Consider the following 25,124-nt stretch of genomic DNA (forward strand, 5'->3'; position numbering starts at 1 on the left):
GATACTGAATGTAGTTCCCTGTGCTGTACACACAGTGGGACCTTGTTGTTTATTTATTCTGTGCATAGTAGTGTGTGTCTGCCAATCCCAAACTCCCAGTTTATCCCTTTCTCCTCTCTTTCCCCCACCCCGGTAATCTTAATTTTGTTTTCTATGTCTGCGAGGCTCAGAAAGCCATTATTTTTATTTGTCAGGGTGCATTTAAAACTTACCAAAGGAATCAGGAAGAGGAATTTGGATATCAAGTAACTGACAAGAGTGGGAATTCATAATGGCAAGATTTGCAGCATCCGGGAGCTCACACAACGCACACAACACACAGTCGAGGTCCACGGCGGTCACGCCGGCAGTCCCAGAAGCCTGCTACCAGGAGGCGGGGATCTCAGCACACTTTTCTGTTACCAAGGCTCTCAGCATCATGTCTGACATACAGAATGTGCTCATTAAATACTTTCAAAACTTAAAAACTCAAAGTCATGTTTCTGGGAGTTTTGCTGATCTGTCCGGAGAAGGGCTGACACGTTGCAGACACATTTAGCAGGCCCTGCATCTCTTCTTCCAGGTGCCTCACGCCGACCCCCTGAACATAAAATCCCCACAAACGTGCCTGGCAGAGCAGTGAGCCTCTGAGAAGCTGCCGAAGCAGTGAGAAAGTGAATTTATCTTCCCAAATCCTGCACTTGCCCCTTTGCGGAGTGGAGTCCTGTGGCCATGGGGGGACCTGACTGCTGGATGACCCACAGACACAGCTGAAATCTGGCCGAAGTTACAACTAGGAACTGATCATTTTCTCAAAAATTCTCTAAAAAACCGGCAGAAGTTGAAAAAGTACATTCTAATTTTATACAGATTTATTACTGAGTCAGAACAGAACTTACATTCTTGGAAGAAATTTTCTGGGTAAAAAATAAACTTAAATAAAGGATCGTATCTGATTATTGTTGAAAATGTCTAAAATAGAGCACACCAGAAGAGGAACTGAATCCCTCATACTCATCACTGGGGGACAGCCATGGTTTTAGCTGGATATGCTCTCCTTCCATCTATTTTGTGTGTGTGCAATACACATTCATAAAGCCAGAATCATTGCATTTCTGATTTTATATTTTACTCTTTTCCCCTAACATCATAGCACAAAGTATTTTCCAATATTAATAAACATTCTTTGAAAATAGCATACCAGTGACTGCACATGAGCATAAACAAAACGTATTTAAACCTTCCCTAGGGCTGCGATCCTAAACAGCGGGAAGCACTCCTTGTGTGCAAATCCTGCCCACATCTCTGGTCATTTTCTCGGGGTGGTTTCCTGGGAAGCACGGCTTTCAGAAGAGCAGCGGCTCACTCACAACGTCAGGTGAGGCTAGGGAGCAGCAGTGGTGGGGACCGTTTCGGGCCACTGTCGAGGGCACGTCCTACTGGACGGGCCTCACGGGCACCTGGTGGCCCCTCAGATCGCTGAGTTGCTCTTGAAGAGTTTCTTAAATTTCCTGGCTTCTCAAGGAGAGAGAAGTTCTCTAACATCGACTCCATTAGCTCAGGGGAAAAGGTGGAAAAAATATGTATTTTCCAGCAATGTGATCTCAGCCCACTCATCTTTGAAGGACTAGTGTTAATCTGAAGTCAATTTGAGTTAATAAAGTGTGCTTTTCCTTACAACGACCTTTTGTTGCAGGTATTTGAGGTTTATTTTTATAAATAGTTCTTACTTAAATGAGAATCTTGTTATAAAATTATTTTAAAAGTCAGTTACACTGTGTCAGGGGACACAGAGCAAAAGCTTGCTTTCACCAAATTTGGAAAATACATCTGCCCTTTGGAAATGAAATGACTTCAGTCTGATTTTAGTAGTAACACACGACTTATGCATGTATATGAAATAACACACATGCAGGTGCACATATATAATAATGTATAATTTCATCCACAAGTACACAGCCATTTGCAGTTAACAACACATTTTTCAGCCGTGATCTCTTTGGCAGTCATAACAACAGAACCTTAGGCGTGCTTGGTGTTATTTCAGTTTTGCTGGTGAAAATAATGAAGCTTTAGGTTAACTACGTCGTCCAAGGTCACCTGCCCAGCTCACTGGTTCCTGGATGCCACCTTCCCCAGCCCTCCCGCCACCACTCAGATGCCCTAAGATCCTCCGTGGGCTCGGTCACTGATGAAAAAAATCTTTGTTTCAGTTTCATCTTGTAGAACACGAAGATGACTTTCTCCCCACCGCTCGCAGAGACATTATGGAGACAAGTGAACTAGTCTGAACACTGAACACACACATCCTCACCTCCTGTTTTCAGAAAGGATTTGAGAAGGTTGACACCCACAGGAGGAACAGTAATCATTTCACTGAAAAAGACAACAGCAAAAAAAAGGCTTAAAAATTTTTAGTCACAGAAGCTCTACTATTTAGTACACACCACGTGTTCACACTCTGGGGATGATAGCAAAATGAGACTTTTCCCTCCCGTCGGTGACATCTCAAAGATCAAAGTCGCTCAGAAAAGACAGCAGAGCTCTGCGTTGGTAACAGTGTGAACCAAGTAGGCTACAAAAGAAAAAAGCCAGCGGCCGGCCACGCCCGGTGCTGAGGGTGAAAATGTAAGCCGCGAAGTACAAGCTCAGGGACCGGGGTCTCCCCAGTCTGCCTCCGAAAACAGTCTGCGCAGACACCCCTGAAGCTGTGACTTTCCCAGACCTCAATTTCATTATCTGTAACAAAGAAGCAAATATATTTTCTGGGTTGATATTCGTAATGTGGACAGTTTATATGAGACTGCTTTGTTAAGTCACTTTGGCAATTTTAGCCAGCAAAATCCTTTAAAATAGTAAACCTTGGAGAAAATTAATACAATGTGAACTGCACTGCAGATACGAAGTGTGCCGTAAATGCTTTGTGATGGGGTGATGAAAACACAGACGAGGCTACAAATCGCCAGTTGTACCTCTGACTCCACCACCGCAGAGTGAGTCTGGCAACTGTAATCTTGCAAAGTATAGATTTTTTTTTTTTTAATGAACACAGACCGTGACAGATGTTACCTCTCCAAGCAACGCCTGACACATAAGTCCCGAATAATGTCAGGCAAACTCGGCTTCTCAGCCGTCAAGTCGGGGACAGACCTGCCTCCCCCATCGCTTCAGCCTCGCGGGACAGGCGGGGCCTCTTCCCTGCCTGGTCCTGAGGGTCCCCAGCCCCGCCGGTGGAAAGCGAGACTCCAGCCTGGTTTCCTGAAGGCTTTCTGGGCGGGGATTCCAAGGCACCAGCGCAGAGTTTGCCTTTTCCTGACGCATGTAGCTTTCCGGACAGTCTTGGCTTGACTTTCCAGAAGGGGATTCTTTCTCTCGCCTTCCCTCCCACCCTCCCTTCGTTTTTCTTCTCTCAAGAGTAAAAACTAGCCGAGCTGAGTGATCACTTTGTCCTCGGGCTTGCTGTGGGATCGCTAGCGCCCTCTGCAGCTCAAGTGGGGCAGCTACCCGCTTCTCCCTCCCTCCTACTAAGGGGGCGCACGCCCGCTTTAGTCAGGAAAGAGAACCCTGTCCCTCAGACAAGCAAATGTGTACACACCACGGTGGGTAAATGCGCAGTGAACACCGCTGCAGACTACGATGAAAAGAACTACATATCCCCCAAACAACATACACACATAGACGTGTGCACCTGTGTACGTATGCACGCGTACTTGGGGGAGGATATTTGCACACACACGCACGCGCACGCACTCTCAATAGGTCTGTTCTGGCTCCCAGAGTTTCTGAACAAGCTCTGAGACTCATTGCAAATCAAGTCTCTTCATCCCAGCGCTGAGGTCTGACCTGGTCCCCTCCCACCTGCACACTGTCCACGAGGATGCCACCAACTCCCATGCTGTCCCCCGGGCCCTCACCGAGCGACACAGCATCCTTGTAGGGTGGAGGCTTTGAAAACTGCCCCACGCCTGGACCCCCAGAGGAGAGAGTCCAGTCTGTGTGCTCGGGCCCGGGCCCCAGCATTCTTCAGTGTTTCCCCGAGTGTTTTCAGGAGCAGCTGAGGTTAAGACCTAAGAGGACAAGTCACAGGAACCAGCGGGTGGGATTCTAATGTTTGCACTTGGGGGACCCTGCGTTCTGGGCTGAGCTCACGCCGTGACCAACTGTCCAGTGCGAACCGGTCATCCAGGCTTCTGCTGCCCCGTCAGGCCTGGCACCACCAACGCTATCGCTTCTCATCCACTCTTTCCCCAGCAAACCCGCAGAGGCCTTGGGGACCCAAAGGCCAGCGATGCGGAGTCTGGGGCCACTGGAAGCTGAGGACATCACACACCTTCCCTTGGGGCCAGCCCACCTGCCCTGCGAGCACCACCACATTCCCTCAGCGCTTTGATTTTAAATCCACTGGCTCCGGCACAGAGGTGGCACCTCAGGGCACTGGCTCCAGCCTCCACGTCACTGCATCATCCCCCAACCCCAACTAGTTCAAGGTGTGAAGGAACAAGGAAGGAGGGAGGAAGCAGCGAGAAGAACGGACCGCTGTTTCAGCAGCAGACGCCTCCTGTCCTTCCTCGCAGGTCAAGTGCCCAGCGTGTGTGTCCACATGTGTGCACCTATGTGTTTCCACGTGTGCATGTGTGCGCATACCTGTGTGCATTTGTGTGTCTGCCCCCTGCACTGACTCGGTCCTGGGGCCTCTGCCGTCTGCCATGTGAACTGTGCCTGTGTTTCTCCTGTGTAAGCATCTCGGGCCCTCCTCACCCCTCTCAGTCCCCCAGGGACCATCAACAGTGGTGAGAGTCGAGAGGTGTGGACATGCAGTGCCCAGCAGCGTGCCCGGCCTGTCATGGGGCCCACTCTCTTCAATAAGATGTGCCGTGTGCCCTCCCTGGAGCCCGCTGCCCGTTCAGCACGTAGCGGATGTGCCACAGCCTCATTCCTCAAATGAATGTACAAGCTGTGCAGCGGAGGCTCAGTCGGACTCCAGGGTGGTCCAGCTCCAACCCTGAGGAGGCCCCGCACCATGGGCACCACCCCAAACCCAGCTGGGGGGCTGCTCAAGTGCCCCCACGTCGAGCTCTGGGGCACCCCCAGCACCGTGCTCTTGCCTCGTTCCATTCCTGGTTCTCGCGATGGGAGTGGGATGCAGGAAACAGAGAGGCCCCCTTCCTCCTGCGACCTCCCTCCTGGGAGAAGCAGCCGGCAGGTGGCCAGGCACCTGCACCCACACAGGGTCACAGCTGGGGCTGGGACGGGGGCAGTGGAGGCAGCCTCTGGGAAGAGAGGTACGCCCACTGGGGGGTTTCTTCCCATAATCCGAGTGGGCATCTCGTGCTTGGGGATAGAAGTGGAAACCACGCCCACACCCGTGTGCCCTCCCGGGCTTGGTCTCCGTGGCCGTGGAGACGGCTGCTTGACCACAGCCATAGCTGGCAGGGATCTGCTGGCCGCGGTGTGACGCGAGGGCATCTGGTAAGAGGGGACAGAGGAAAAGCCCATGGCAGGGACGCCCGCGTAGCTGGAGGCTCCAGGCAAACCAGTCTCTGAAAAGCAGCCTGTCGATCCCTCTTCTCTCCTCAAAGGCCAGCGAGACCCTTCCGGGCGTGCGCATCGGCATCTGTGTGCAAGGCCCTCTCAGTCATCAGCTGGAAGTTCATGTTCCACAGACCGCGTGTTCAAAGGCTCACTTCCCCCCTTGTTTATGAAAAGGCAGAGCCCCACGTTTCCAAGTGTGCCCTGGCTCCTCCCGAGGGCCCGCCTGGCGGGTGGGGGCCGGGGGCAGAGGAGGTCAGCGCTCCCTCCTCCAGGAGTCTCGGAGCTTGCTGGAACCTTCCAGCGTGTGGGTGGTAGACGTATCAGCTGACGGGGGAAGGGAGGGCGTGAAGGCGGCCACCCAAGACTTCAGGTCACCGCTGATGGAGCTCAGATCTCAGCCTGGGAGGGCACCTGCTGGCCTTGCCAAAACAAACCAGCCCCGCTAGGGGCACGCAGCAAAGGAGGGGGGCCGGGGGGCCGGGGCTCTGGGTCTCACTGAAACGGCTCAAATAACATGTGCAAGGATGCGACGTTCTTGGGCGCTGTGGGCAGACGGAGGTCCGGGCCCCTGTCCGGATCTGGGGAGCGTCCCAGCGGAGTTCTGGAAAGGAGCCCCCACATCTCTAGCCCTGGCGCTGGTGGTCTTCGGCCGACGGGGCCCCAGCCTGCTGTCTGTTGTCGGAGGGCGGAGAGTCCATCTGGTTTTGATTCAGGAGGCCTCGGGTTTGCCTCAGAGGTGAAAAGGGTACACACTCAATGGAATTTCTCACAAATTCCCAACCAGAAGGTCCCAGTCTTCACATACAAAGCCCGCTCTGCCTGGGCAGCCTCGGCCCTCGAAGCCCGGCAGGATCAGTTTCGCCTGTTTGGCTCAGGGAGCCCGTGGGAGCCGCGTGAAAAGGCTCAGCGACCCGTGTGATCAGACACTGCCTGCCTGCGCGACCTCTCACTGGCCTCCTGGCACTTCTCTTGGCGGGGACGGTGGTTCAGGGTCCTGGTGGGGCAGGTCCGGGTCCTTGGACCAGCCTCGGACTGAGTAGCTCTGGGTACGTACTAGGGTTCAGTATCCCAGCTAAACAGCATTACGGGAGAAGGAAGCTTTGTATGTAACGGGGGACACGTCTGAGTCTGAGCCATTGAAATTAAGATCTCCCTGGAGGCTGCCGGGCAGGGGGCAAGGCTTCAGGTGAGAAACGTTTAGGCTTTTGCCCTTGTTTCAGGGGTCGTCTTGCAGACAGCCCTCATGTTGTCAGGCGGGGGAAGGAGGCAGGACAGGTGGGGTCTCTTCGCAGGAGACGCGGTCCAGCGGGCACCTGCTGGGAGTACCCCTCCACGTGGGGCCTGTCCGCTGCCTGGGGCAGCGCGGGCCTCCCGGAGCTGCAACTTGTCATCACAGCCACTTGTCCTTATTAAAAACCACAGCCCAGACGAATGAACAGAAGGTGAATCCTCTAAAACAGGCACCGGCAAACTCTGGCTGGTGGGCCAGGTCCAGCCCACAGCATGTTTCCATCTGTACAGTTTTACCGGTGCACGAGTGCACGCACACACACACACATGCACACACACCATCGTCACATGCTCACCATGCTGCTGACGCAAGGGCCCAGTTGCGCAGCTGTGACAGTGACTGCAGAGCTGAAGGTACTACTGTGTGCTCCTTCACAGAGAAAGTGTGCTGACCATGCTCCAGCATGTGCAGTTCTGTTTCCTTTAGTCAAAGGACAATGTTCTTCAAAGTGACCCAGGAGATTAAAGGACCCCTGAGGACGGGGTGGCAGCACGGCCATGGGATGGACTCTGGGGAGTCTGGGACACACTCCCACCTGTCTGCTCTCTGTGGAAAAGCCCCCTTTGGTCCCGGAGATGCCAAGGTGCATGAGGATGTCAAAAATATAAGGGCCCTCGTATCTTGGAGAGTCTCGCTGACAACTTCTTGGCTGTTCTGGAGCTTAACTGGCTCATCTCTCTTCCCACAGGTCCTGGGCTGCCCCAAGTACCACCCGCCCCCTTCGTGTTATGACACCACCACAGCTGCACCGTGCACGCTGGCCATGCCGTGACCACGGTGACTGTGGACTTGGGTCTTTCTCAGCGTGGTCTGGTGTGGAGGCCGTGGTTGGCCAGGGAAACGCTGAGATTTCCAAACTTCCTATTCCTCCTCCCCACCTCATCCACCGTCTCTCTTTCCACAGTGAAGCTTCTGGTCGCAGCCACACCGTGAATTAATCCGACACGGACAACAAAGCTCTGGTGTGGCTGGAATGTGAGGGAGGGAGTGGGAATTAATGGACTGAGTTCCGTCCCGCTGCTGCCCCACCCCGCGGGGTTACGGTGGTGGGTTTGCTCAAACAGAACATTTAAAAAGTCATCCTGGGGGGAGGGCTCGGCTCGCAGCAGAGCGTGTGCTTAGCATGCAGGCCCTGGGTTCCATCCCTGGTTCCCCATTAAAATAAGTTATCCTGCTGCACAGTGCTTTCTCCTCCTTGCTGGAATTATGTTTTGTGGTCTTCAGGTAGGAAAAAATGATACTCATCTGTGTTACATATATTTAGGTTTTACATACGTGTATATGCATACATATTCAAAGCTGTAGGAATGAATGCCCTCCTAATCTATCGGTAAAGCCCTCTCACCCTTTCTGGGCTCACAATGACCCCCTCCAACAAGAAACAAGACCTCTGTTTGCCAGAATTGAGATCTGCTTTCTGGTTTGGTTAAGTTAGTCCTGGTAAAGCAAGATGCAGGTGTATTTCCCGACAGGGCCCGACCCCTACACTGTGGTTATTTTCCTTTGTTTGTGACAGGGGTTCTACTCCGTGAGGGAGGAGCCATGGTCCTCTCCGCATTTCTCACATGAACCACTGTGGACGGGGCGTGAGTCAGTAAGATGCCAAGGTGTGTGGTGTCCTCTGTCCAGCCCCGTCCCCAGCTCTGACTGTCCACTAACACCCCGTGGGCACAAGGTGCAGGCTCAGGCAGCCTCCTCCTGGGCACCCCAACCCGGTCTTCTTCAGTCATCATGTTATTATCTAAGGTAGTAAAGCTGTTGGCCTTCTTTTGCAAGAAGTAATCAAAACCCATGGCCCCTTTCCAGAGATCAAAAAGCAGATGGTGCGGCAAAGAGATGGGGTGGGGACCGCAGGGAGGGCACGTCCCCTGCCGCTGTCCCCTGGGCTACCCGGGAACGCCAGCGACACCGAAGCCTGATTTCCTATTCAGAAAAACAGCGCTCCGTCCCTGAAGCCAGCCACACTGGACGACAGCTGGAAAGCACTCCGAATTAGGCAAAAATCTTGGAATTCCCTAATACTCAAACACACACTGGATTATTTTCTCCAGCCTCATCTGTCAGCATCTCGGGCGGGTGTGGCAGTAGTGTCATCAGGGGCCTCTTGGGGTCTTCATGTGAAAAAGCAGCTTGGGACGATCCTATCTCCACAGGAAGAAGAGATCTGGGCAGGGGTCAGCCGTCTGAAGTCCAGCTTTCCAAAGGAGCGCAGAGGGAAGCGGGGAACAGAAAGGCGGCCCTGGGCCTGGATGAATGCAAACCTCTGTGTGCCTTGGCCGGCGCTTTCCTGGAGCCAACAGAGTGCGGCGTGACTCTGGGCTCCCTCTGTGACACGCGGACCACACAAGACAAAGGAGGGCAGTGCTGGGAGCGCAGGCTGTTTCTCCCGCTATGCTCTCCAGGGCATGGTTTCAAGGAGCACGCTAATGGCCTCACTACAAAAGCGTCCTGGGGGTCCCTGAAGCTTGACCCCAAAACTTGAACTCTACCTGAACCGATTTTTTTCTTTTTTTCTTTTTTGAGGTTGAGAACATTTAATCAAGTCTCCTCCCAGGACATTTGGTTTCTGCGCTGCTGCACTTGTGGGCTCCATCTGGGGAGAGGAGTGCCAAAACCACCGCTGGAAAGGCCGCTCCGAGGCATTTTCAGTCCGACAGGAAGCAGCAGGTAACGGAAATCTTATGAGACGGCTTGTTCCCAGGAGAGTTTTTTGGGTCCAGTTTTGCTGACCAAAGCATTCCCCCGGTTTGGATAAACCTTGAATTAGAGACGGCTCTTGGAAACACTGGTTCTTGGTTCTAACTGCGATGGAAGTGCTCGCAAGCCCCACCCCCTGCTCTCGCAGTCTGCTGTCGCTGGTTTGTCCCCTGGAATCCCAACAGAAACACAGGGCTGTGGTGGGGGATCATCTACGTGCTTTCAGTTCAAGTCAGTGAGCATCCTTCCACCATCAACAACATTCCCACCGTGAGCGGGGACTGAGGGAGGCGGCCTGACAGCCTCGCGGGAAAGGCAGACGCACCTTCACGTGACAGTATAAGGAACTCTAACCAGTTCGCATCAAGTTTCAGGAGAGCACTCAGACGTGGCGGAGATGCACCAGAAGTTCATAATTGTTTATTTTTTAATAACTGATCACACAAAGGTCTTTCCCCCAAATGCCAGTTGTTTTAGGGAGTGCTTACTTCTGTTCTGTTTAAACAATAACGTCTACAGACCAGGGAGCAGCAAGCAGTTTTCAAGCCTGAGCTCACTGAACGGACTGGTGGTTGCTCTCTGGGGCACTGTGCTGAGGAGGACTCTGAGGCTGTTTTTGGTCTCAAGAGGAGATGGTGCTGGGACTGACTGGCTGTCCTTGATGCCTCGCGGAGGAGGACAGGCGTTCGGGGCGTGGATACGCCCACGTAGGAACCAACACAGAGTAAAGCCGTAGCCTGCCACGTACACTTCCTTGGCCCCCACGGGGACCGGCAGCAGCACCTCTGTGACAGAGTCCTCCTGATACTGACTTGTGTGCATGTGAGTCACATGCTAGTTCCAGAAATACAAAACACAAGAGGAAAATGAGAGACACCAACACATCAGAGTCCACCTAGACCCCCCACTCTGAGATTATAAAAGGGTCTTGATCCCAAAGAACGATCAGAATAACACCCTCCCACAACGGTGCTCCCGCACTGGAAGGGCGCTGTGGCCTGTCAGTAGGTACAGACAGGATTATTCAAGAACTTCAGATTTACCAAACAACAAGTGGTGATTTCTGACTACAAACCTCAGTATCCACCCAGAGATGTGACACACGTGTGCTTGCTGAGCAGTGGAATTCCCAGCTAATTTTGAAAGGCGGAAAGTCCAGCTAGGGCGGCCCTGACAGCAGGTCACGAGGCAGCTTCTGGTCGTGACGCACAAGGACACACTTACCATCCTGAGGCTTCCGTGGCCAGAGCGCTGTGAAACTGCCCGGGTATTCTGGGGAATGTTCTTATTAAATTAAAGTTCTGTTAAGGTGAAACACACCCCTATTTAGATTCCTGTCCACTGGGCGGCATTTGTTGCGTAACTCTGGCAGGGGAGAACCGGCCCACGGGAACTGGATGCTGGAAAGAGCATGCCTTCAACATCAAGAACACGGCCACATATTTTTTAATTGTTTCCCTCGCAAATAATTTTTAAGCAGCCTTACCAGAACATTTTCCCTGCTTCACTCCCCAGTGAGTTAAAAATGCACACCCGTGGTTGCCAGTTGGCATAATCTCCTGTGATTCCAGCAGATGGCGGTGGGATGTGTGAGGCGATTGTTGGGTGGGGGATTGCTTCTTTGCAGTAGACAAAATGCTCCTCTTTATTCTAACTAATTCCGTAAAGAAAAAGCACCTCCCATCCACAAGCGTTGCCTAATTGGGGGACATGGAAAATGGATGGAGAAACAAGCCTCAAACAGTTTGCTGCCCCTGTTTCAGCCCTAATTAATTGTTGTTGTCAGTGAACTGAACGTGGGCACAAGATTACATTTTCCTGAGTCTTGCCTGGGCCTCTGGGGGGTGGACGTGTGGCCCCAGCTTAGCCTGGTGGTGGGAGCCCAGTGCAAGCAGCCGGGAATCTTGGTCACACGCTCCTGCTGTGTCAAGGCTGAAGTGCTTCACAAGTATTGGCTTGTGGTTCTAAAATGAGACGCTTTTCTACTCCAGCTGTATTGCGGTGGATGAAACATTACAAAATAAGCCTCAAATAGGAGTGTAGCCTTACCCCAAGCAAAAGCACGTGTGTCCAGATGCACTGGTCGTGCGCTGACACCTTGATCCACGCAGGCTGTTCCTGCCACATCTGGGGCGTCTTCCGGGCACAAACTGTAAAGAAGGCAGAAATTTGGATGTGACACTTTCCCAACTCCCTGCATACCTTAAAAAATTTTTAAGCTCTGCTCCTCTGCTTTTTTATCCAATGAGAGCCATCTCTTCCATTCTCTCTCCCACCTTTGCACTGTGCTGTATTCTGGTCCACACAGGTGTGGTCGAACCACATTGGAAAGGTCACTGGCTGGGGAGTTCTTTATTCTTTGACTTATTCAACAAGTATTTTGTACCTATTGGATGCTGGCCTCTGGGCTAGGAGTTAGGGATGCAATGCAGAGCAAATCAGACGTGTCCCTGCTCCCTGCTGTGCAGCAGGGGAGACAGACGTGACCAAAATAGTCCCAAGAATGGCTTAAGTTCACTCCACTGGAAGTACTGTACTATGAACAGAGGGGTTAGTTAACCTTGCCCGGGTGAGGGAAGTGGGCAGAGGTAAGGGAGTCAGGGAAAACGTCTCTGCTTTGACCAAGAGTAGCTACATGAACTGGAGGAAGGAAGAACGTTCCCACATAAGTAGGATGTGCCTGGATCTTCGGGAGTTCCCAGGATGCAGGATTTTCAGAGCTAAACTGGGACCGTCCCTGGCAAACCTACTCGTAAGGGTGTAGCGTGTGCACAGACCCCATCACAGGTGGGAGCATGGACCTTTTAAGGAACAGAAAGGAGACCAGGGTTGCTGGAAAAAGCTGGCAGCACTGCCCCCTCCCCAAGATGTGATCCAATGAGAGAGACAGGTGGGGGCCAAACCACTTAGGGTCATAAAGGTCATGTTAAGGTCTCTATCCTGAGAGCAATGAAAAGTGTTTTAAGCAAGTAAATGACAGGGTCTATTTCCCTCTCAGAAAGTCAATTCAAGTTAGAACATGGAGACAATCTCTGTGCAAAGTTTGGAAGTCTCTCCCTCAAGCATAGCTAGCTGTGCTCCCTCGGCAGTGCTGTGCTGGCAAAGGTCTAACAGCTGGCTCTTTGTGAGGGATGGAGGGAGTGTTGGAGGGTTGAGACCCTGACTGAAAGAATTTGCCAATTTCCATGGTGTAAAGCCTCCACCTGGTCGACTTCAAGCCCCCACATGACATCACTGAATGCAGCGCTGGGAAGGGATGCAATAGCGAGGTCTAAGAGCCGTGCTGGTCCCTTCCGTTCCCGAAAAGCTAGAGGGCTGTCCAGACAAAATCTGACTCCAGTGACCAGTAAGTGTGAGCCTGTCCCCTGACCGCTGAGGAATCCTGACACAGGATTTCTGCTACATGATGTGAAAATGTGACAGGCATTGGCCAGGCTTGCCACGCTAAGTCTCAAGGGTCCCAATAACATACAAAACCCAGACACTGATAGAAACATGAAAGTCACACTAGTTTTATAAAGGCTCTTTAGAAACCATGGAAACATTTCTGCAGCCTCCTGTGATGTAGGATGTCCACCAGGAAGCTAAACGCCAAGACCATTGTGGTGCCCCAACATCACTAAGGTTTCTGCTATCCTGCCACTCAGGCTGACAAATTTTGGAACTCCAACCAACATATTAAAAAAAAAAATCCACCAAACTTCAGGCTTAGAATGCTGTGTGCCCAGGGCTTTGCATTATTTTAACCCTAAACAACCAGAGCTGTAGAAACTCAGGCACAGGGTCAAGGAAATCTGCATTTCTTTTTTAAATGAAGTATAGTCAGTTACAAGGTGTCAATTTCTGGTGTACAGCACAGTGTCCCAGTCATGCATATACATACATATATTCGTTTTCATATTCTTTTTCATTAAAGGTTATTACAAGATACTGATTATAGTTCCCTGTGCTATACAGAAGAAATTCGGTTTATTTAAAATCTGTTTATATATATATAGTGGCTAATCTTTGCAAATCTCCAACTCACAAATTTATTCCTTCCACCCGCCGTCCCTCGGCAACCACAGATTGTTTACTGTGTCTGCCTGTTCTTGACCTCACGAGGAAAGCAGTCAGTCTTTCACTGTTAAACATAATGTTGGCTGTATGGTTTTTGTAGATACTCTTTATCAAGTTGAAGTTTTCCTCTATTCTTACCTTTCTGAGAATTTTTATCATGAATGAGTTTTGGATTTTGTCAAACACTTCTTCTTCACTGACTGAATCACGTATTTTTTGCATTTGGCATGTTAATATTATGGATCACATTGGTTGATTTTTAAATATTTAAAATTTTGTATCTTTAGAATAAACACTACCTGATCATGATACACAATTATTTTTATATATTGATGAGTTCTATTTGCCTGTATTTTGTTGAGGATTTTTACATGTCTGTTAATGAAGGCTATTGATTGGGAGGTACTCCCTCCTCTTCTGTTTTCTGTAAGAGATTGCATAGAATTAGTGTTTGTTCTTTAGATGCTTGGTAGAATTCTCAGATGAAACCACCTGGGTCTGGAGATTGCATTTTGAAGAACTTTTAAATTATGAATTCAATTTCCTTTATAGTTATAGGGCTATTCAAATTATCCATTTTATTTTGAGTGAGTTGCAGTAATTTGTGCTTTTTAGCATTTGGTCCACTTGATCTAAGTTGTCAAATTCATGTATTTTACTATCACCTCATTATCCTTTTGATATTTCTAGGATCTATAGTGAAAATATTTAAATCAATTATGATATTAATGGGGAAGGTAAAGTGACATAAATGGATGTAAGGTCTCTATACTTAACTTAAACCGGCTAAATGTTGATATCCATAGACTGTGACATTAACCACCAAAAAAGCTATACAAAGAGACAGACTCAAAAATATTACAGATAAATGTCACATCAATCACCAAACATAATTTAGAAAATTCAAGAAGAGAAGGAAAATGGATGGTTATTTATCTATATTTCAGTCTTTCTGTTGCTTTTTCTTCCTTCCTGGTATTTCAAGAGTCCTTTCCTATTTTCTTACTTTTTGAAGAACCTCCTTTAACCATCCTTTTAGAGTAAGTCTGGTGCTGGCAAATTATCTTCATTTTCCTTCAGCTGAGAATATTTTAATTTCCCCTTCATACCTGAAGGATATTTTCACTTGATATACAGTTCTTGGCTGACAAGGTTTTTTTTTTTTTTTTTTTTAAATTTTAGCCCTTAAAACACGCTATGCCCCTTCTTTCTGCTTTCTATGGTTTCTCATGAGAAATCTGCTGACATTTGAATTATTCTTTTTTCCCCCTATAGATGAGGTATCATTTCTCTTTTGCTGCTATCAAGGTTTTTCCTTTGTCCTAAGTTTTCAGAGGTTTGACGTGGTATGTCTTGGTGTAGGTTTCTTTGGGTTTATCCATTTAAGGGTTTGCTCAGAATCTTGGATCTGTAGGTTTGTATCTTTTGCCATATTTGGGGGAATTTTTAGCCATTATTTCTTCAAGTACTTTTTTTTTTTTAGATCTCTGCTCTGTCTTCTCCTTCTGGAACAAAGATGACACAAATAGTAGATCTTTTATTACAGTCCCACAGATCTGTAAGCCTCTTTTAATCTTTTTCAGTCTATTTTCTGTTGTTCAGATTGGGAAATTTCTACCGTTATATCACCAGCTTCACTAATTTTTTTTTCCTTTATCTCTTCCATTCTGCTGTGAAGCCAATCTATTGAGTTTTTATTTTTGACCATTGTGTATTTCAGTTCTAAAATTTCCATCTTGTTCTTTTCTAGTTTTGGGTTTTGTGTTTTGCTTGCTTGCTTGTTTTTGACTTTTTCTTTTCTGAAACCTTTTATTTTTTCATTTGTTTCAAGTGTGTTTATAATTTCTATTGAAGCATTTTTATCATGGCCACTCTAAACTCTGTCAGATCATCTGAACGTCTCTGTTACCTCAGTGATGGCTTCTGTTGACTGTCTTCTTTTTCATCCAAACTGTAATTTTCCTGATTTTTGGTATTATGAGTGATTTTTAATTAAAGCCTGGAAATTTGGGGTATTATGTTGAGACCCTGGAGCTTATTTAAAGCCTCTATTTTATCTGGCTTCCTGTGGCACCTCTTTGACAGGGAACAGGAAAGGGACACTGCCTCATTACTGACTGGTGGAAGTAGAAGTCCAGTTTCCCTACGTGACGTCCACAGACACTGGGGAGGTGAGTGGAAGGAAGAAGAGGCTCATTTCTTCCAGAATAGATGAAAGTCCCAGCTCTACACTCAACTTTCTCCGATACTACCCTGCTGAGAGGTCGGGGCTCATTACAGTGGAGGAAGGGTAGATGACTGGGCTCTCCACTTGGCCTTCGCTAATGTGGCAGGGGCCGATGTTTCTTCTGTGGTATTTGGCTGGAGGAAAGCAATTATTATTTGTAAGTTTTCTGTCTTGCTAGGCAACCCTTCCCTGGTTCTTTGGTCAGAGAAAGCAGGTTTTGTTGGGAAGTACTTTTCTGTACCTGTTAATGTTTGTGGGTTGCCCCTCCTTCAGCCCCAAGTCTGGGATATGTGAGGCAAAAAGAAAACCCAAGGAACTCACTGCTATGTTGGTCCTAGGGTCTTGATGTCCCCAGGTGATCTGACCTTTTCAGGGTCTTCTTATGTTTGCTTTATATATAATGGCCAGGGTTTTCTAGTTGCAGTTAAGAGAGCAGACTAGGGGAAAATGTTACTCTGTCTTTCTGGAAGGCAGAATTCCTATTGAGTCCTTTTGTCTTATTATTTTCTGAGTGTAAAAGATGTGTGTTCACTTGAGAAAATTCAGGAATTATGGAGAACTGAAAAAAAATCATTTGTGATCCCTGATATGTTCACTGTTAGCATTTCCTTTTATTCAGTTTTTTAAAGTTCACATATAAATTATAGATTTTTTCTAATAAGGACTACTGTAAATTCATTTTATATCTTATATTGAATGTAGAACATATTATGAATATTTTTCTTATAATTATTGAAAACGTAGTTCTTAATAACTGCATAATATTACCAGTATGGTTGGATTTAACCATTATCCTATTTTAGGCATGGACTTGTTTCTAATTCTCTGCTTCTCTTGGTGCCCTAATACATGTAACAAATACTGTTAATAAATGTTACTTATTAACATTAATAACTAATTAATGTTAAAACAAATAAATTTTGTTTGCCTTTTAGATTACGTCCCTAGGATAGATTCTTAGAAGGTAAAAGGATACGGGCCATTTAAAGTTTCTTACACAGGCCGTCGAGCTGACTTCTAGAAAGGTCAAGTGCAAGAACTACCCGCCGGAGCGCCAGCACCTCCGCCAGCGTCGCCGCTTTGTGTGCTGCCACAGGAGAGAGCCCAGGGGCCCGCTCTGCTTGGGGGCAATACCGTGTGGGGGCCGGCGAGCACGTTCAGGTCCCCCGCGATGCTCTCCTGTGCGTGATGAGAAGAAAGTCCCCAGGGAGGGGCCTGCGAGGGCAGCGTTTCGTCCTGGCGCCTCGGCTGCCGCGCCTCACCACAGTTCGGGGCCCCGGGACCTGCGCGGGCGTGAATCCGGGCCGGAGGGGCTGTGGAACCGCCTCTCGGCCGCCCGCAGCCCTGACGGAGCATCGCTCCCTCGCCGGTTCTCCGGGGCAGGGTTCGCCGAGCTGGCGGGGCCGCGAGGGCTCTCAAGGGCTCTCCTGGGCCCAGTTCCCAGGCCGTCCGGGGCTTCAGGTTCTACCCTCAGCCCGAGAAGAGGGGAAGAGGCGGCCTCCAGGGCTCAGCCTCCGTGCCCTACCGACCCCGGCTTGCGTGGAGCCCCCGCACCCCGACCTCCTCCGGAGGCGGCGTGGACAGAGCGGCGCGGGACTAGGGCGCGCTCACTTCCGCCCGCGCCTCGCGCTCACTTCCGCCCGCGCCTGGCACTGCGCCTTCAGGTCCCGGCTGCTCGAGGGAGGGACGGAGTGTATGTGACCGTGTGTCCGCGGCGCCACCGCCTCAGGGCCGGCCCGGGCGCGGGCGGCCGCCTTGGCGGAGCAAGTCCAACGACCTGACAGGACCGGCGCTTCCAGTCAGCCGTCAGCCCTGGCGAGCTCACGTGTCGGCGGGAACGCGCCCTCCCACCGCCGCTCGGGGCGGGCGGGGCGGCCTCCCTCTTGGGCCTGGCGGGGCCCGCTCCCTCCCGCGGACACACACCGCCCGCAGAGGGCGGGTTACCGCGTGGTCGTGGGCACAGGCTGCGCAGCCTGGGACTCTGAGCGCCCGGGTGGTGCTGGGGAAGTCTGGTGGCCATTTGTGACGGGAAAACAAAACAAGACAGAACAGCAAGACGCGGGGGCGGCAGCGGGGCAGTTCTTGGAAGTGAGGAGAAAGGCGGTAACAAGCCTGCCTTCTCCGCCATGACCTCGGGCCGCCGGCCGGGCGGCTCCGCGTGGCTCCTCTGATGTCATCTCGGACTCGGACGACCCGGAGCTGAGGTCACCCCCTCGACCTGGCTTCTCTCCGGCCTCGGCCAGTGAGACGGCGCGCTTGCCGACGCCCGGCCCAGGGCCTTCGGGGGCGGCCCTGACCGCCCCTTCTTCCCGGCCCTGCTGGCTGTCGTCGGGCTCCGGGTGTCTTCCTCGGAGCTTTCTGAGTCAGGATTTCAAAAGTCGTTGCTCACAAAAGTCAACAGAGTTAAAGGGATCACGGAAGAAAAGGAATTTCAAAGAGGAGAACTAAGCCAAAAGTCGGCGTGAACCAGGGCACCTCCCACTGCTTCGCGGGGCCAGGGGGATGCCTGCGCGGCCCCCGGGTCCCCAGCCTGAGCCTGCGCTGGCCACGTGAGCCCGGGGCCCGGGCTTCTGACCCAGCCTTTCTTGGCTTTGCTGTTTCTGTTCCGACACTCACCAGTCCTCCCCGCCTGCCTCGTGAAATGCCCTCCTCAGCCCTCTGAACTCAGTGGCACCATCAGAGCCCGCCTCTGCTGTGCAGCCTCTGTCCCTGCACCCCCGAGTCCTGCCCGCCCCGAGTCTCCCGCGCCCGCGGCGAGGACAAGGGAGTGTTGCAAGCACAGGCCCCAGAACCGCGCGACGTGGGTGTATCAGGGGGAGCTGTGCAATTCGGCCAGGTTGCTCAACATTTCAGAGCCTCTGTTGCCTCATCTGTACAATGGGACTGAAAATAGGGCCTAGCTTGTGAGGTTGAGAGAATTACATAGCCTTTGCACCCAGTGTGCTTAGTACACAGTCTGGTGATTCATTACTGATCAGTCAACAGATTCCTGTTGTCATTGCTGTACTTTTTCTTCCTGTTTCAGGTTTCCTCTGTTTGTTTTCATGTGGCCATCTTGTCAACCACCATTAACTTGAAAGTTCTTAAAGGGTAAAGATAATTCTACCTTTGTGTTATGTTCTGCCCCCAGTGGCATGTGTACACACACACACACACACACACACACACACAAACACACACACTCTGGACATTGCTGGACATATGTTGGGTGCTGAGTAGATAGTGGGCTGACAAACTTCCGATCTGTCTGTGTACAGGGAGGTGGAGGACTGCGTCACTCTAACGATGAAACGTGGACTCTGAGCAAAGGAGAGGCGGTGAGGGTCCTTCCAAGGAGCACAGTTGTTTAGCCAGTGTTACCCAATGGAAGGATAGCATAATATGCTCTGACCTTGGGGAATTTATAAAACAAATGGAGAACCATTGACAAGGAAATGACAGCTTCTAGATTCAGGATTTCAGACGACTGTGAGAAGGAATTAGAAGAAAGGTGAAGGAAGAGAGGCAGAGAGGATCACAAACCATGGCCCTGGGTGATTTTGTCTGATCCAGGAACAAAATAGACCTCCTCCCTTTCAGAGTCATAGTTCTGACACTATTTCTCATCAAACAAAACTGAACTTAAGGTAAAATTGAAGGAGAAACCAACAAGGCAACTGAGGACAGGAAAAGTGAACCAAAATAGTGAAGGATTCCTTTATAACCTCGTGCCTCAAAACAGAAGGAAAAGACAAGCAGCAACAGCCCCCAGATGCCTCTCTGGTTTCCCAGCCCACGACTCCGAGTCGGAGTCGGAGCACCTCCTCTCATTGTTGTCTCAGTCCAGCCTCCAGGGAACTGATTTTATCTCTTCAGGTTTATTCAGTTGTTTTCCTATCTCTAAAATGCACCATTGTATAGAATCTGGGCATGGCTACAACATCACCCCCTTCTCAGCGTGTGTGCGCTAATCACTAATCACAGCCCCTTCCGCCCACGCTCCCACCTGGGGACGATTAGCACACCTGAGCCCTTTTCCTCCGTCAACACCTTTTAGCACCGTAGGAGAGTAAAAATAGTTAGAAAGGCACGTTTGGGGTATAAAAACCAATGATTTTGACTCTGACCAGACAAACAGAAGAAAAGCCTCCTTCTAGGGAGAGGACCTTCCACTAAAACACAACGACCACAAAATAAAGTCAGGAACGGCAGAATAATGAGTCACTCAGTAGTGTAGAGGTTTGTGTTTTAGCTAAACTCACCCTCTTGGTTTCTGTACTAAATAGATTGGGCTTGGTGGGAGATAGAAGTGGACGTGTTTGCATCCTGGCTAGTGTGATTTCTGCAACTTTGCAGGTTGATGGAGCCAGTTAACGAAGGAAATAAGAAAGGAAGGAATAGAAATGACTGTCCCAGGGTACGCTGCTGGGTCGCACCTGCTTTTTTTTTTTTTTTACAGGTGTCAGATTTCAGAATCAGATTTGTTGCCAGTACAATAAGGACTCAGTCCTGGCGGGGGCCACTGCCTCGTCCCCCTTGCAGAAGGAAGCATCAGAGGGAGAAACGTGCAGGAGCCCACGCCGGAGGGAGTGGTGCCGCTGCCGGCTCTTTATGTAGGCCTAGCCTGTGTCCCAGTTCGAAGTTTCAAATGTTTACTACTTGTAAGTTGCAAAACTTACAACAAGGTCTTACTGTACAGCACGAGGAACTATATTCAACATCTTGTAATAACCTGCAATAGAAAATATGAAAAAGAAAATATATGTATAACGGAATCGCTCTGCTGTACATCAGAACTAACACAACTTTGTAAATCAACTCTACTTCACTTTAAAAAATTAAAAAAGAACATATTAGATAGGCTTGAGACCTAGGGACATCTGTGGGACTAAAATAAAGCAGTCTTTCCCTTGTCCTGGAGAACTGAGACCAGAAATTAAACAGCCAAGTCTTGGTTATCAGAAGGGGTATTACCTGCTCTTTATCTGACAGTTTGGGGCTAGCTTTGGGCCACTCTCTCCATCTTTCAGTCAGAGAGCACAGAGCACAAAGTCCAACTTTACAGTTCATCTAAGCAAAATATCCCTGAGCTGGCAAATCTGCAAAATACCCAAAATTAAAACAACTCCAGACAAGAACTGCATCCTCTGCACACACACGGTGCCTTGTGGAGGCAAATAGCGATCGATGCCTTTTCCATGACCTGCTTCCCTCCCGTGCACGTGAGAACTGGATACTGTGTCAGAATTACAGTCTCCAGGTCATTGCTGGGACCAGGAGGTCTGCCTTTCCCCGGGTTTGAGGAAAACATGTGCCTGGTGGCCTGCCAGACATTTATTGCCACGATCCAGCCCTGGGCTGCCAATGTCGGAGCCAAGAAGGGTGTCTGAAAATGTGCAAAAGTGAGTTCTCGTTGACTGCCTGGCACGGACCCGACCTAAGAGAGGGGAACTAGAGGTTTTCCTGCCAGAATCCAGTCCCCAACTTCATGGAAACTGGGGATAAGTTCTGACGCTCCTTTTGACTCTGCCAAGGTTAATTGCAGTGGTGGTCACTCCACCGCCCACTCAAGTACATCTTGGTCCTGAGATCTTGGCGAGGTCTGGTTCTTAATAATTACACATGTATTAATAAAAACCAGTGTGATATATCATGATACATATATACCACAATAATATAAGGATATTATATATTGATATAAGAATAGCATATTAATATTGTTACTAATTAATACTATATTCATATTAACTGTATTGTAAAATAAGAGCAACATGTTAATATAAGAACACATTACATAAATATTGTGAAAATTGATGCACACGGCAATCGTAGGTGCTGCACTGGTCCATCCAGATGCCGGCGGCCGGTACTCCTGGCTGGCAGAGCTCAGCCCTCAGCCCTCTCCAGGATCTGCTCTTGGCCGAAGCCAGGCACCTCGCCCAGGTTTCCTGACCTCTTCCGGGGACAAGCTGCAGCCACATAACTGGTTGATGTGCAGTGTTAAGGCTTGGTCCCCTCGCTCTAACTTGGGCGAGCTTGTAAGACCAAGCGCTCCCTGTGGGGCAGGGTGAGACCCCCTTCCTCTGCCCACTCCGACTGCCTTCTCTCCCCTCCAGCTGGTACCCCGAAAGGGCTCCATAGCGGACTCGCGGCTGCTCTTCATCCCAGGCCCGCCTCCCGGGGTAGCTGGTGTGCAGTCAGGCTGTCGCTAGAGGCAGCAGACTCTATGGAGGAAAGTCTAGAAGGGATTGCTCAGCAACCGAAGTCTGGGCACAAGAGCTCAAAGGGGTCTTTGGCAAAATATGAAAAGACCCTCATGTCCTGCAGCCAAGGCAGGAGGGGTGAGCACCAGGTTCAGGGTGAGATAGGAGACACCCAGAGAAAGCCAGCCCCCAACCCGGGCGGGTCTGCTAAGCCGGGATCAGGGACCTGCTTGGGGAGGCGGCCCTGTACATCCTAGGGCGAGGCCATCTTGGGGGACGCCTTTGGACACCTTAAATCCCAGACTCTTTTGAAGCCTCTGGGCTGCCAGAGGTGACCCACTCCCCCTCTGAGGCTCGTGCTCCTTCCCCTTGCAGACTACATGGAGGCCTCTTCCCTGTAAGGCAGCGCGCACCCCCTGCCTGGGACCACCCTGGCTTACCCCTCGCCACCCCAGGCCATGCCGGAGGGCTGAGTCACAGCGTGACCCGGCCGAAGACGGCTGCAGGGCCCGCCAGCACGAGCTGCCAGAGGTCAGGAGGGCACGGGGGCCAGATGCTGAGGGGGCTGAGGACGAAGTGTGGTCCGGGAGGCTTTATGGATGTGGGGAAGCCCTCCCAGGACACAAGATCTGACACCCCGTCGAGGAACCTGGAGGTGGTGCTAAGATGCTGTTAGAAGCTAGAAAAAGTGGTGGTCCCACCAAGGGAAGCAGGGAGGCCCGGTGTGCCACCACACGTGGTGGAAGAGGCCCACAGCCCAGAGACGTTCACCCAGGAAGCCAGCCCTGCACGGCCGTGTTCTCAGGACACGCCTTCTAGCTGGAGAATCAGACCCTTCTGGACCGGGGTCAGGGTAGGGGTGCAGGGACAGAGAGATTAGGGACTTTGAGAACCACAGCCCTTGCCCGGCTCCCTCACTGCCCCGAGAACCCCCACCTGATGAGGGGCCCTCACGTGTCTTATCTGAGACCGTTTCCCAGTCAGAGGAAATGGGCCACAGACACATGGGTTCCTCCGAATGCCACACCACACTTCCTTCACAGAGAAGCGGCTCCAGAAAAAAAAATCATTACAGGACAAAAACTGTTGTTAAAATAAAGTGAGTGGAAACATAAGGAAGCCCTTCACCGGCTTAAGAAAATAAACCAAAATCCAAATATTCTGAGAAGCACATTAGGGAATTAGGGGGGATCAGAAAGTCCACAGTAAGGCCAGTTACACGTCAGGCTCAGAAACGGATTTAATTCTGCGCTAATGGCAAGGAGACCTCAGTTCTGTTCCCAGCACTCTCTCATTCTGAGAAAGTCACTTCAGTTTTCTGTTCTTTGTCCACATAATGAAAACAAAGCTAGTCTGTCATTTGGGATGTCATGAGTACTGTTAGGGTGCTCTGAGCTAGCTTTTCCAGAAACACAAGCACCACACTTACTCAACTCAAGGCAGCGCCTCGGGTCAGCGCCCGCCACCCAGCCACGCGCTCGGGGTGAACTCCGGTGCTGCCCAGCCCGCCGTGACACAGAGGCTCCTCTCACCTCTTCCTGCTCACCCCGCAGTCAAGCCCACGTCCTCCGTGAGCACAGGTGCAGACCTAAGTTTCCACATTCTGGAAACAGGCACAAGTGTATATAATTACTTAGTATGTGATAAATGTAGTATTTCATGTGCACAGTGAAGGGTAAATTATTAAATGTACTGGAAAAATACTAGCTGGAAAAATTCAAGTAATCTTTTTACCTTACTTCAAACATCAGAATGAATTCTAGGTGGATTAAAGAGATAAAATGTTAAAAATGAAGCCTTGCAAGTAATAAAATAAATTTAGATAAGTATATAATTTGGAAGTTTGAAAAGCCCTTTCTAAAAATAACACCAAAGGCAGAGATTATAAAATAAATCATCAACAGGTATGACTACATATCATAAATTCCCCAAATCCCATAAGCAATATTAAATGTCACTTAACAAAATAGGACAGGTATGTTATATATGTCCCAGATAAAGGACCAAGATCCTTTGTATATAAAGAGCTCTTGCAAGTCAGTATGTGGGAGAAAAACTCTTTGTCTGCCGATTCCATTTCCTGAAATTCATCCTAAGGAAATGAGCCTGGAAGTGATTATCATAGTACTTGCCCTTTTAACACCCACGGAGTTGGGTGGCCAGGGGACCTCCCTTTCCTAGGAGAGAGTGACTCAGCCAGTCAGCAGGAGGGATGCTGAGGGAGGAAGCATCATCAGTTTGTGGAGGAAAGGGTTCTGAGAACGGGAAGAGGGCATCAGATAAGAGGGGGGCCACACCACACTGGGTGGGTCCACACCTAAAAACAAAGACCCCCCCACTTCGGGGCCCAATAAAAATTGTAACGCTCAGCGAGAGTAACATGGAAGACTGCAAATGATCCTCAAAACAACCTCGTGACCCCAGTCAGTGCTCACATCACCCTGTTTTAAAGGCTGAGAAAGGGTCAGTCACCCAAGCATTCATTCTTGAAAAAGAGGGAAGGCTCAAACGCAGATCTTCCACGTTCAAGTTCTGTGCTCTTTTGGCTGCGTTCCTTCTTGGCGTCTTAGCCCGTGTTTCTCCTTCCGGCATTCTCATGGGACAACGGCAGAGGGTCCTTCTGGGGCAACGTCAATGTGGCCACCTGCAAACCAAGCTCGGGAAGGGCAGGCTTTCTCATGGAAGCGTTTCCCAGCTTCACGGGGCTCTGGACTGTGTCCACTGACTATTGCCAGAAAGCTCCTGCGAGGTCTGGAAGCAGAGAAGGGAGCTCTGTGTGCTGCCTTCAAGGTCGGGTTTCACCCCGCAGGCCTACATTTCCCTTAATAAACTACAGGTCCTGCCACCGCGGTGTGAATGGAGACCAGTAATTGGCGATTTAGGGGCACACGGAGGCCAGACTCTTTAAAAGTCAGTTTCTTTTTGTCTGTTTTTACCAGAAGGTGGAAAGTCGGGTTTGAGAACCTTCAGTGTCTCGGGAGAGACTTTGTGAGCCGGTGTCGTCAGGGCTGAGTTGCCTGATCTGAGCCCGGGTACCAGGTTATTGAAAGATTAAAAAGTCCTTCTCATTCAGACTTGTAGAGGTCACAGGTATGGGGTTAGAGCCTGCCTGCCTGCCTTGATTTCCTCTCTCACTGCTGCTCCTGACTGCCGAGCT

The 25,124-nt window shown here is 50.2% G+C and overlaps 1 long non-coding RNA gene across 4 annotated transcripts in view; it reads left to right on the forward strand.

The window, feature by feature from the left end:
• The window catches only part of LOC105079763 (uncharacterized), a 193,450-nt gene that overhangs the window by 164,461 nt on the left and 3,865 nt on the right, over window positions 1–25,124 (forward strand). For 2 of the 4 annotated variants that reach the window (XR_012500862.1, XR_012500863.1), the window contains exon 4: window positions 9,326–9,469. The exons of 1 other annotated variant lie outside the window; for it this stretch is intronic. This is a non-coding gene — a long non-coding RNA (uncharacterized LOC105079763). Of the gene's footprint in view, window positions 1–194; window positions 3,399–9,325; window positions 9,470–25,124 lie in introns of those variants that run through there. One more of the 4 variants, XR_012500866.1, reaches the window with a different exon arrangement.

This window comes from Camelus bactrianus, chromosome 20 (assembly GCF_048773025.1).
Source record: "Camelus bactrianus isolate YW-2024 breed Bactrian camel chromosome 20, ASM4877302v1, whole genome shotgun sequence".
Classification (NCBI taxonomy): domain Eukaryota; kingdom Metazoa; phylum Chordata; class Mammalia; order Artiodactyla; family Camelidae; genus Camelus; species Camelus bactrianus.